A 9806-nucleotide genomic window follows, 5' to 3' on the forward strand; every position below is an offset into this window, starting at 1 on the left:
GGGCTCGGGTATTTTTCGTTGTCAGGGAGCTAGTTTATCGTGACGTATGTTTTGGAGCGGTGAGATCATTAAAGCGTTCAGATCCGCAGTTCGGTGGGTAACAGATTTCTGTACCCCACGTTGTTGACTGAGGAGAGAGAGGGACAGGAATCTTTGCGAGATAGACAAAAAAATCTGACCAACACAGTTTTTGGTCATCGTTTCTTAATTCAACGTTTAATAACAAAACCCCTTTTTAATTTTAGAATACAAAGCCATTACAGTCTTCTGGGTTTATAAATATTGTAGAGTTCACCCCAAAGAAGTTACGACTGGATTCACACAATGGTAGCCTACCGCAGACAGCATCCCGCTAACCACTTAGCATCCTGAGCTCTGTAGCATCCTGCAACCACTAGCAGGTCTAACCATAGCATCCTGGCTAACCACTTAGCATCCCGCACCACCAGAGCATCCCGCTAACCACAGCATCCCGCTAGAGACAACAACTACAGTACACACACACACACACACACACACACACACACACACACAGAGACAGACACAGACAGACAGACACACAGACAGACAGACAGACTCTTTCTCATTGGACAGGCCACAGTTGACAGATGTCAGAGACAGATCGGAAGGTGAGGACAGAGGGAAACGCTGCAGGTCCAACCTGGCCTGCAGACAGCCCAGCCCCCAGACTCTTATAGGTCATAGTCAGCAGCTTGGACAGGTAGTGGAGCCACAACACAGGAATGGGGCTGGAGTCACCCCACTTGTTACTGTAGGAGAGAGAGAGACAGGTTAGAGACAGACAGACAGACCACCCCACAGACCAGACAGACAGATAACCCGGACCCCAGACGGACAGACAGACTCCATGGACAGACAGACCCGTTCTCCATGGTAACCCCCAGACAGACGTACCCGAGACTGTCTCATGAGTCTGTAGATGTCAGACTGCAGGTCTCCAGGCCCTGGAACAACTCCTCATCCTCTGAGATGTCACAGGACACGGTGAGAGACACACACACACACAGAGAGACAGAGAGAGACAGAGAGAGACAGAGAGAGACAGACAGACAGACAGACAGAGACAGACAGAGAGACAGAGAGAGACAGAGAGGGAGAGACAGAGAGAGAGACAGAGAGACAGACAGAGAGAGAGAGAGAGAGAGACAGAGAGAGAGAGAGAGAGAGAGACAGAGAGAGAGAGACAGACAGACAGACAGAGGCAGACAGCGAGAGACAGACAGACAGAGACAGAGAGAGAGAGGTGGACTGACCGATCTCGAGCCTGGAGAGGGAGTAGTCGATGATGCGTACGCTCACCCCCCTGGTCTCTAAGGAATGGTTTGTTCCATTGAGGAGGAAACTCCCCTCCTTCTCCTTAGTGGACTGAACCAACACATTACCCCAGTGGAGGTCTCTGAGGACAGACAGGTTAGACAGACAGACAGGTTAGACAGACAGACATTACCCCAGTGGAGGTCTCTGAGGACAGACAGGTTAGACAGAGAGACAGACATTACCCCAGTGGAGGTCTCTGAGGACAGACAGACAGACAGACAGACAGACAGACAGACAGACAGGTTAGACAGGTTAGACAGAGAGACAGACAGACATTACCCCAGTGGAGGTCTCTGAGGACAGACAGGTTAGACAGAGAGACAGACATTACCCCAGTGGAGGTCTCTGAGGACAGACAGGTTAGACAGAGAGACAGGTTAGACAGACAGACAGACAGGACAGACAGACAGACAGACAGACAGACAGACAGACAGACAGACATTACCCCAGTGGAGGTCTCTGAGGACAGGAAGACAGGTTAGACAGAGAGACAGGTTAGACAGAGAGACAGGTTAGACAGACAGACAGACATTACCCCAGTGGAGGTCTCTGAGGACAGGAAGACAGGTTAGACAGAGAGACAGGTTAGACAGAGAGACAGGTTAGACAGACAGACAGACAGACATTACCCCAGTGGAGGTCTCTGAGGACAGGAAGACAGGTTAGACAGAGAGACAGACATTACCCCAGTGGAGGTCTCTGAGGACAGACAGGTTAGACAGACAGACAGACATTATCCCAGTGGAGGTCTCTGAGGACAGGAAGACAGGTTAGACAGAGAGACAGACAGACAGACAGACAGACAGACATTACCCCAGTGGAGGTCTCTGAGGACAGACAGGTTAGACAGAGAGACAGGTTAGACAGACATTACCCCAGTGGAGGTCTCTGAGGACAGGAAGACAGGTTAGACAGAGACAGACATTACCCCAGTGGAGGTCTCTGAGGCCTGGAAGACAGGTTAGACAGACAGACAGACAGAAAGACAGACATTACCCCAGTGGAGGTCTCTGAGGACAGACAGGTTAGACAGAGAGACAGACATTACCCCAGTGGAGGTCTCTGAGGACAGGAAGACAGGTTAGACAGAGAGACAGACATTACCCCAGTGGAGGTCTCTGAGGACAGGAAGACAGGTTAGACAGAGAGACAGACAGAGAGACAGACATTACCCCAGTGGAGGTCTCTGAGGACAGACAGGTTAGACAGAGAGACAGACATTACCCCAGTGGAGGTCTCTGAGGACAGGAAGACAGGTTAGACAGAGAGACAGACATTACCCCAGTGGAGGTCTCTGAGGACAGGAAGACAGGTTAGACAGACAGACAGACAGACAGACATTACCCCAGTGGAGGTCTCTGAGGACAGACAGGTTAGACAGAGAGACAGACAGAGAGACAGACATTACCCCAGTGGAGGTCTCTGAGGACAGGAAGACAGGTTAGACAGAGACAGACATTACCCCAGTGGAGGTCTCTGAGGACAGACAGGTTAGACAGACAGACAGACATTACCCCAGTGGAGGTCTCTGAGGACAGGAAGACAGGTTAGACAGAGAGACAGACATTACCCCAGTGGAGGTCTCTGAGGACAGACAGGTTAGACAGACAGACAGACATTACCCCAGTGGAGGTCTCTGAGGACAGGAAGACAGGTTAGACAGAGAGACAGACAGACAGACAGACATTACCCCAGTGGAGGTCTCTGAGGACAGGAAGACAGGTTAGACAGAGAGACAGACAGAGAGACAGACATTACCCCAGTGGAGGTCTCTGAGGACAGGAAGACAGGTTAGACAGAGAGACAGACATTACCCCAGTGGAGGTCTCTGAGGACAGGAAGACAGGTTAGACAGAGAGACAGACATTACCCCAGTGGAGGTCTCTGAGGACAGACAGGTTAGACAGACAGACAGAGAGACAGACATTACCCCAGTGGAGGTCTCAGGTTAGACAGAGGACAGACAGGTTAGACAGACAGACAGAGAGACAGACATTACCCCAGTGGAGGTCTCTGAGGACAGGAAGACAGGTTAGACAGAGAGACAGACAGACATTACCCCAGTGGAGGTCTCTGAGGACAGGAAGACAGGTTAGACAGAGAGACAGACATTACCCCAGTGGAGGTCTCTGAGGACAGGAAGACAGGTTAGACAGAGAGACAGACATTACCCCAGTGGAGGTCTCTGAGGACAGACAGGTTAGACAGACAGACAGAGAGACAGACATTACCCCAGTGGAGGTCTCTGAGGACAGGAAGACAGGTTAGACAGAGAGACAGACAGAGACAGACATTACCCCAGTGGAGGTCTCTGAGGACAGGAAGACAGGTTAGACAGAGAGACAGACAGAGAGACAGACATTACCCCAGTGGAGGTCTCTGAGGACAGGAAGACAGGTTAGACAGAGAGACAGACAGAGACAGACATTACCCCAGTGGAGGTCTCTGAGGACAGGAAGAGAGGTTAGACAGAGAGACAGACAGACAGACATTACCCCAGTGGAGGTCTCTGAGGACAGGAAGACAGGTTAGACAGACAGACAGAGACAGACATTACCCCAGTGGAGGTCTCTGAGGACAGGAAGACAGGTTAGACAGAGAGACAGACAGAGACAGACATTACCCCAGTGGAGGTCTCTGAGGACAGGAAGACAGGTTAGACAGAGAGACAGGTTAGACAGACAGACAGACAGGTTAGACAGAGAGACAGACAGAGAGACATTACCCCAGTGGAGGTCTCTGAGGACAGGAAGACAGGTTAGACAGAGAGACAGACATTACCCCAGTGGAGGTCTCTGAGGACAGGAAGACAGGTTAGACAGACAGACAGACATTACCCCAGTGGAGGTCTCTGAGGACAGGAAGACAGGTTAGACAGAGAGACAGACATTACCCCAGTGGAGGTCTCTGAGGACAGGAAGACAGGTTAGACAGACAGACAGACAGACAGACAGAGAGACAGACAGACAGACAGTGGAGGTCTCTGAGGACAGGAAGACAGGTTAGACAGAGAGACAGACAGAGAGACAGACAGACAGGTTAGACAGACATTACCCCAGTGGAGGTCTCTGAGGACAGGAAAACAGGTTACTAAACACACACAGTTAGGTGTTGACAGACAGACAGACAGACAGACAGACAGACAGACCTGTGTTCAAAGCAGAGATCCTGTTCAGCCACAGCCAGAGCAGCAGTCACCTGATGGAGGATACTCTCAGACAGACAGACAGACAGACAGACAGACAGACAGACAGACCTGTGTTCAAAGCAGAGCTCCTGTTCAGCCACAGCCAGAGCAGCAGTCACCTGATGGAGGATACTCTTAGCTACCATCAGACGACGCCAGCAGACAGACAGACAGACAGACAGACAGACAGACAGACAGACAGACAGACAGACAGACAGACAGACCTGTGTTCAAAGCAGAGCTCCTGTTCAGCCACAGCCAGAGCAGCAGTCACCTGATGGAGGAGAGGAGAAGGGGAGACAGACAGAGGGGAGAGGAGACAGGGAGACAGACAGGGAGGGGAGAGGGGAGGAGGAGCTCCTGGAGGAAGCAGAGGGAGAGGAGAGGAGAGACAGCCAGAGCAGCAGTCACCTGATGGAGGGGATAGGAGAGAGCTACCATCAGAGGGGAGGAGGAGGGAGAGAGGGAGAGGAGAGGAGGGGAGAGAGAGAGGAGAGGGGGAGGAGAGAGGAGGGGAGAGGAGAGGAGAGAGGGAGGGGAGGGAGAGGGAGAGGAGAGAGGAGAGGAGAGAGAGGGGGAGAGAGGAGAGGGAGAGAGAGAGAGGAGAGGAGGAGAGGAGGGAGAGAGAGAGAGGAGAGGAGGGAGAGGAGGGGAGGAGAGAGGAGAAGGGAGAGGAGAGGGAGAGGAGGGGAGAGGGAGAGGAGGAGAGAGGGGAGGGAGAGGAGAGAGGAGAGGAGGAGAGAGAGGGAGAGGAGAGAGAGAGGAGGATGGGAGGAGAGGAGGGAGGGGAGGATGGGAGGAGAGAGAGAGAGGAGGAGAGAGAGAGAGGAGGGGAGGAGAGAGGAGAAGGGGAGAGGAGAGAGAGGAGGAGGAGAGAGGGAGAGGAGGAGAGAGAGAGGGGAGGAGAGAGAGAGGGGAGAGAGAGAGAGGAGGGGAGAGGGAGGAGAGAGGAGGGGAGAGGGGAGGAGGGGAGAGGAGGAGAGAGGGGAGGGAGAGGAGAGAGGAGAGGAGGAGAGAGAGGGAGAGGAGAGAGAGAGGAGGATGGGAGGAGAGAGGAGAGGAGGGAGGGGAGGACGAGAGGAGAAGGGGAGAGAGGAGAGAGAGGAGGATGGGAGGAGAGAGGAGAATGGGAGAGGAGAGAGGGGAGGGAGAGAGAGGAGAGGAGGGGAGAGGAGGAGAGAGGAGAGGAGGAGAGAGGAGGAGGAGGGAGAGGAGAGAGGAGAGGAGGAGAGAGGGAGAGGAGAGAGAGAGGAGGATGGGAGGAGAGAGGAGGAGGGGAGAGGAGGAGAAGGGGAGAGGAGAGAGGGGAGAGAGAGAGAGGAGAGAAAGGAGAGAGGAGGATGGGAGGAGAGAGGGAGGAGAGAAAGTGGACAGGACAGGGAGAGGAAAGGGGGGGGGGGAAGAGGAAGGGAGGCGAGTTTCGTTATGTTCATAAACATATCACAAGACCAAACACCCAATCAGATATACTGTAGAGAACCAAACACCCAATCAGATATACTGTAGAGAACCAAACACCCAATCAGATATACTGTAGAGAACCAAACACCCAATCAGATATACTGTAGAGAACCAAACACCCAATCAGATATACTGTAGAGAACCAAACACCCAATCAGATATACTGTAGAGAACCAAACAGAACCAGGTGTCCTCACCTGTCCATTACTGTTCTCCAGGTGTCCTCACCTGTCCATTACTGTTCTCCAGGTGTCCTCACCTGTCCATTACTGTTCTCCAGGTCTCCTCACCTGTCCATTACTGTTCTCCAGGTGTCCTCACCTGTCCATTACTGTTCTCCAGGTGTCCTCACCTGTCCATTACTGTTCTCCAGGTCTCCTCACCTGTCCATTACTGTTCTCCAGGTGTCCTCACCTGTCCATTACTGTTCTCCAGGTGTCCTCACCTGTCCATTACTGTTCTCCAGGTGTCCTCACCTGTCCATTACTGTTCTCCAGGTGTCCTCACCTGTCCATTACTGTTCTCCAGGTCTCCTCACCTGTCCATTACTGTTCTCCAGGTGTCCTCACCTGTCCATTACTGTTCTCCTCACCTGTCCATTACCTGTTCTCACCTGTCCATTACTGTTCTCCTCACCTGTCCATTACTGTTCTCCAGGTCTCCTCACCTGTCCATTACTGTTCTCCAGGTGTCCTCACCTGTCCATTACTGTTCTCCAGGTCTCCTCACCTGTCCATTACTGTTCTCCAGGTCTCCTCACCTGTCCATTACTGTTCTCCAGGTCTCCTCACCTGTCCATTACTGTTCTCCAGGTGTCCTCACCTGTCCATTACTGTTCTCCAGGTGTCCTCACCTGTCCATTACTGTTCTCCAGGTCTCCTCACCTGTCCATTACTGTTCTCCAGGTCTCCTCACCTGTCCATTACTGTTCTCCTCACCTGTCCATTACTGTTCTCCTCACCTGTCCATTACTGTTCTCCTCACCTGTCCATTACTGTTCTCCAGGTCTCCTCACCTGTCCATTACTGTTCTCCAGGTGTCCTCACCTGTCCATTACTGTTCTCCAGGTGTCCTCACCTGTCCATTACTGTTCTCCAGGTGTCCTCACCTGTCCATTACTGTTCTCCAGGTCTCCTCACCTGTCCATTACTGTTCTCCAGGTCTCCTCACCTGTCCATTACTGTTCTCCTCACCTGGTTCTCCTCACCTGTCCATTACTGTTCTCCAGGTCTCCTCACCTGTCCATTACTGTTCTCCAGGTGTCCTCACCTGTCCATTACTGTTCTCCAGGTCTCCTCACCTGTCCATTACTGTTCTCCAGGTCTCCTCACCTGTCCATTACTGTTCTCAGGTGTCCTCACCTGTCCATTACTGTTCTCCAGGTCTCCTCACCTGTCCATTACTGTTCTCCAGGTCCTCACCTGTCCCTGTTCTCACCTGTCCATTACTGTTCTCCAGGTGTCCTCACCTGTCCATTACTGTTCTCCAGGTGTCCTCACCTGTCCATTACTGTTCTCCAGGTCCTCACCTGTCCATTACTGTTCTCAGGTCTCCCACCTGTCCATTACTGTTCTCCAGGTGTCCTCACCTGTCCATTACTGTTCTCCAGGTCTCCTCACCTGTCCATTACTGTTCTCCAGGTGTCCTCACCTGTCCATTACTGTTCTCCAGGTCTCCTCACCTGTCCATTACTGTTCTCCAGGTCTCCTCACCTGTCCATTACTGTTCTCCAGGTCTCTGCCTCCAAACTCAAACTCCAGGATCAGAAACAGCTGCTCGTCATTGAAGAAATCTGAGAGAATGAAACAGACGGAGGCTAAAACAGTCAATGAGGTTTATTCAGGAGAACGCTGGTCTGTTGTTTAAAACCATTCATTTAATACCGGCTCCTTACTCCTTACATTCACACACAAACAGTAGGTATCCTACGCACACACTGTCCTGCTACCCAGCCCACAAAGATTAGGGGAGTCCATGAGAATCACTCCTCCCTCAAGACAGGGAGACCCTGGGACGTACTCTCAGTGGCCCCCAGCTAAGGTCGGCACCGAATCAGACTGTTTTAAGATACTATAATACAGATATAGTTATACACTCTGACCAAAAACTACACTCACAGATGTATAATTCTACTGACTAAAACCACACACACACACACACAACCATTAGAATAACCTCATGATTCTCATCACTTTCATGATTCTCATCACTTTCATCATGATTCTAATCACTTTCATCATGATTCTCATCACTTTCATCATGATTCTCATCACTTTCATCATGATTCTAATCACTTTCATCATGATTCTAATCACTTTCATCATGATTCTAATCACTTTCATCAGGATTCTAATCACTTTCATCATGATTCTAATCACTTTCATCATGATTCTCATCACTTTCATCATGATTCTCATCACTTTCATCATGATTCTAATCACTTTCATCAGGATTCTCATCACTTTCATCATGATTCTCATCACTTTCATCATGATTCTCATCACTTTCATCATGATTCTCATCACTTTCATCATGATTCTCATCACTTTCATCATGATTCTCATCACTTTCATCATGATTCTCATCACTTTCATCATGATTCTCATCACTTTCATCATGATTCTCATCACTTTCATCATGATTCTCATCACTTTCATCATGATTCTCATCACTTTCATCATGATTCTCATCACTTTCATCATGATTCTCATCACTTTCATCATGATTCTCATCACTTTCATCATGATTCTCATCACTTTCATCATGATTCTCATCACTTTCATCATTCTAATCACTCATCATGATTCTCATCATTCTGATTCATCTATTTCATCATGATTCTCATCACTTTCATCATGATTCTCATCACTTTCATCATGATTCTAATCACTTTCATCATCGATTCTAATCTATTTCATCATGATTCTCATCACTTTCATCATGATTCTCATCACTTTCATCATGATTCTCATCACTTTCATCAGGATTCTAATCACTTTCATCATGATTCTAATCACTTTCATCATGATTTCTCATCACTTCATCATGATTCTCATCACGATTTTCATCATGATTCTCATCACTTTCATCATGATTCTCATCACTTTCATCATGATTCTCATCACTTTCATCATGATTCTCATCACTTTCATCATTCTAATCACTTTCATCATGATTCTCATCACTTTCATCATGATTCTAATCACTTTCATCATGATTCTAATCACTTTCATCATGATTCTCATCACTTTCATCATGATTCTCATCACGATTCTCATCACGATTCTCATCACTTTCATCATGATTCTCATCACGATTCTCATCATGATTCTCATCAATTTCATCATGATTCTCATCACTTTCATCATTCTAATCACTTTCATCATGATTCTAATCACTTTCATCATGATTCTCATCAGGATTCTAATCTATTTCATCATGATTCTAATCACTTTCATCATGATTCTCATCACTTTCATCATGATTCTCATCACTTTCATCATGATTCTAATCACTTTCATCATGATTCTAATCACTTTCATCATGATTCTCATCACTTTCATCATGATTCTCATCAATTTCATCATGATTCTCATCACTTTCATCATGATTCTCATCACTTTCATCATGATTCTCATCACTTTCATCATGATTCTCATCACTTTCATCATGATTCTAATCACTTTCATCATGATTCTAATCACTTTCATCATGATTCTAATCTATTTCATCATGATTCTAATCACTTTCATCATGATTCTCATCACTTTCATCATGATTCTCATCACTTTCATCATGATTCTCATCACTTTCATCATGA

The 9806-nt window shown here is 48.6% G+C and overlaps 3 long non-coding RNA genes across 59 annotated transcripts; 2 read left to right on the plus strand and 1 right to left on the minus strand.

Moving 5' to 3' along the window:
- Positions 1-1350: 1350 nt before the first annotated feature.
- LOC127925295 (uncharacterized) lies at positions 1351-4376 on the plus strand. 47 transcript variants are annotated; one of them, XR_008120366.1, is made up of 9 exons: positions 1728-2051; positions 2299-2756; positions 3039-3218; positions 3408-3519; positions 3580-3779; positions 3906-4010; positions 4057-4129; positions 4186-4241; positions 4318-4367. It is a non-coding gene; the product is annotated as an uncharacterized LOC127925295 (long non-coding RNA). The 47 variants fall into 47 exon arrangements; XR_008120397.1 differs by lacking the exon at positions 4318-4367 and adding an exon at positions 1351-1496 and having other exon boundaries at positions 1850-2051; positions 4057-4286; XR_008120359.1 differs by having other exon boundaries at positions 4057-4241; positions 4318-4371.
- A 1405-nt stretch (positions 4377-5781) lies between these two features.
- Positions 5782-7402, plus strand: LOC127925286 (uncharacterized). Its single transcript, XR_008120345.1, has 3 exons — positions 5782-6173; positions 6267-6514; positions 7338-7402. It is a non-coding gene; the product is annotated as an uncharacterized LOC127925286 (long non-coding RNA).
- LOC127925284 (uncharacterized) lies at positions 6447-7692 on the minus strand. Of its 11 annotated transcripts, XR_008120338.1 has the most exons (5): positions 7544-7692; positions 7424-7485; positions 7194-7224; positions 6623-7156; positions 6447-6555 (listed from the first exon to the last, which is right to left on the minus strand). It is a non-coding gene; the product is annotated as an uncharacterized LOC127925284 (long non-coding RNA). The 11 variants fall into 11 exon arrangements; XR_008120340.1 differs by lacking the exon at positions 7424-7485 and having other exon boundaries at positions 7194-7286; positions 7575-7692; XR_008120339.1 differs by lacking the exon at positions 7424-7485 and having other exon boundaries at positions 7194-7317; positions 7575-7692.
- Positions 7693-9806: the final 2114 nt, after the last annotated feature.

This window comes from Oncorhynchus keta, unplaced genomic scaffold (assembly GCF_023373465.1).
Source record: "Oncorhynchus keta strain PuntledgeMale-10-30-2019 unplaced genomic scaffold, Oket_V2 Un_contig_5411_pilon_pilon, whole genome shotgun sequence".
NCBI lineage: Eukaryota > Metazoa > Chordata > Actinopteri > Salmoniformes > Salmonidae > Oncorhynchus > Oncorhynchus keta.